This window comes from Gekko japonicus, unplaced genomic scaffold, assembly GCF_001447785.1.
Source record: "Gekko japonicus isolate JY-2015 unplaced genomic scaffold, Gekko_japonicus_V1.1 scaffold512, whole genome shotgun sequence".
NCBI classification, from domain to species: Eukaryota; Metazoa; Chordata; class Lepidosauria; order Squamata; family Gekkonidae; genus Gekko; species Gekko japonicus.
This window is the reverse complement of record NW_015170289.1, coordinates 409,752-412,069: the sequence shown is the minus strand read 5'-3', so window position 1 is coordinate 412,069 and position 2,318 is coordinate 409,752.

Genomic DNA, 2,318 nt, shown 5'->3' with positions numbered 1-2,318 from the left:
GGAGGAGGAGGAGGAGGAGGAGGAGGAGGAGGAGATTGGATTTATACCCTGCCCTTCACTCAGAGTCTCAGAATGGCTTACAAACTTCTTTCCCTTCCCCTCCCCGCAACAGACACCCTGTGATGTAGGTGGGGCTGACAAAGCTCTTTCCAGAACTGACCTTTCAAGGACAGTTCTGACAGAACTATGACTTGCCCAAGGTCATCCAGCAGCTGCAAGTGGTGGGGTGGGGAATCAAACCCGGTTCTCCAAGATTAGAGTCTGCACACTAACCACTACGTCAAACTGGCTCTAGCCAAGTGTGTCTGTAGTCAGGGAGGAACAAAAATTGAGATAGCAACAACTGGGAAACCAATGCAGTTAAGAAGCTAAACTGAAGCCAAAAAAAGTACAAAAAAGCCCTGTGACTAAAAACACACACACCAAAACAGTTTCAGATCCCGTTCTCAGGCACCACATCTATCATAGTTAGTCATTCAGACAGTCAACTAACCATAATTTAACATTAGAGCATGGTTTGGTGAACCAGCAACTGGTTCACCTTAGGGTTCTTGGAAAGGTTTTGACAGATATTTGAGCAGGGATTTTCCTGGTTTACACCTTGTACTATTGCAGCACAAGTCTGTCAGTTTTACTAGGAAGTAAGTTCTATTCATTAAGTTCACCCTAGACACACTCACCCATAAACCCAAGAATCTTTCTATACCCCTCCTGGAGTATCATCTCATTGTCAACAACAAGGGTGACTTACTCCCAAGAAAGAATGCATATGATTTCAACCTTAGACATGATGTTGCATTACTACTCAATATCAGAGCTACTGTCATATTTGCCTGAAAGAAAAATCCTGCATGTTTTCAGACATTTCTTTTAACTGGCTTTTTTAAACCTACAGACTAGAACTATGCCAAAAATGGAGAGCTGAACTCTTGTGGTATAAAATAGAGAGTTGGTAGGGAGCAAATTTCATGGAAGTCCTTCCTTTTCCCTGGGGACAGTGTGCTTATTTATTTATTTATTTATTTATTGCTGCTGCTGCTGCTGCACATAACTCCCCCACCTCATTTAATTCTTAAGAAAAAATTGACAGCATGCACTGAGGAGGAGGAAGAGGAAGAAGTGGAAGAATTAGTTTTATACCCCACTCTTCACTACTTGAAGGAGTCTCAGAGTGACTTAAGATCGCCTTTCCTTCCTCAGAGAGGCTCAGAGAGTTCTGAGAGAACTGTGACTGACCCAAGGTCACACCAGCAGGTGCATGTGGAGGAGTGGGGAATCAAACCTGGTTCTCCAAATTAGAGTCCACCACTCTTAACCACTACACCAAACTGGCTCTTTCAACCTGTGTAACGAGCTTCTTAATTAAATTGTATTGCTTATGTGGCATTATCATAAAACTAAGGACATTTTTATCCCATCTCTTCTTCAAGGAACTCAGAGTGGCATACATACTATTCCTTCCTTATTTTACCCTCACAACAATCCTGTGAGGTAAATTAAGCTGAGAAAGAGAGTGACTGGCCCAAGGTCACCCAGTAGGTTTAATGGATGAGCAAGGATTTGAACTTGGATCTCACTAGTCTGACACTCTAATCACTACAAAATATTGACTCTCAGGGAAAATTAATCCAAATCTTCCTGTCCTTACTCTACCATGTCTGGATAAAAATGAGTGGGGAAAAGTGACACCCAGCAGAAATAGAAAGCATCCATGCCACCATCCCACTAATGAGGCAAAGCTCCCCCTGCATCTTTTATCAGAGCCCTTAAATCATCACTAAAAAGAAAGTCAAACATGGAAATGAAATTTAGCAGAGAGGGTTTTGCTCAGGCCTATTTAAGAGGAGCATTTGGTCACGAAGTAATGTCTGAGCAGAATACAGCTTTTGATATTTCAGCTGATGTTAAAAGGAAAAAAAATATAAATACTGCTCATTGGAAACACTTAGCAACAAGGCAAATAATGTGTGATTTTATTCTTTCCCTTGATAACTCAACTCTAATTCATGTACCTTTTGCCAGCTGGCAGGAAATATTCTCTCTTAATCAAAGGAAGCACAGCGAGGACCTATGAAAATCAGGTAACAGCCTCTCTGTTTGGTGTTTCATTATATTCATCCTTTTTTCTGCACAGTAAGAAAGCTGAGCACTGCTTAAAAGCAAGGTCAAACCAGTAAAACTTGGATCAGTTGGAAGGTTAAAAAGATTGAAGACTCTTCTCTTGTGGCGACAGGATACCTAAGTAAAAGTAGTAGGCAAAAACCCCCAAAAAAGCCCTTAAAGGGGGGGATCCAACCATGTAACTGAGGGTGTTGCAA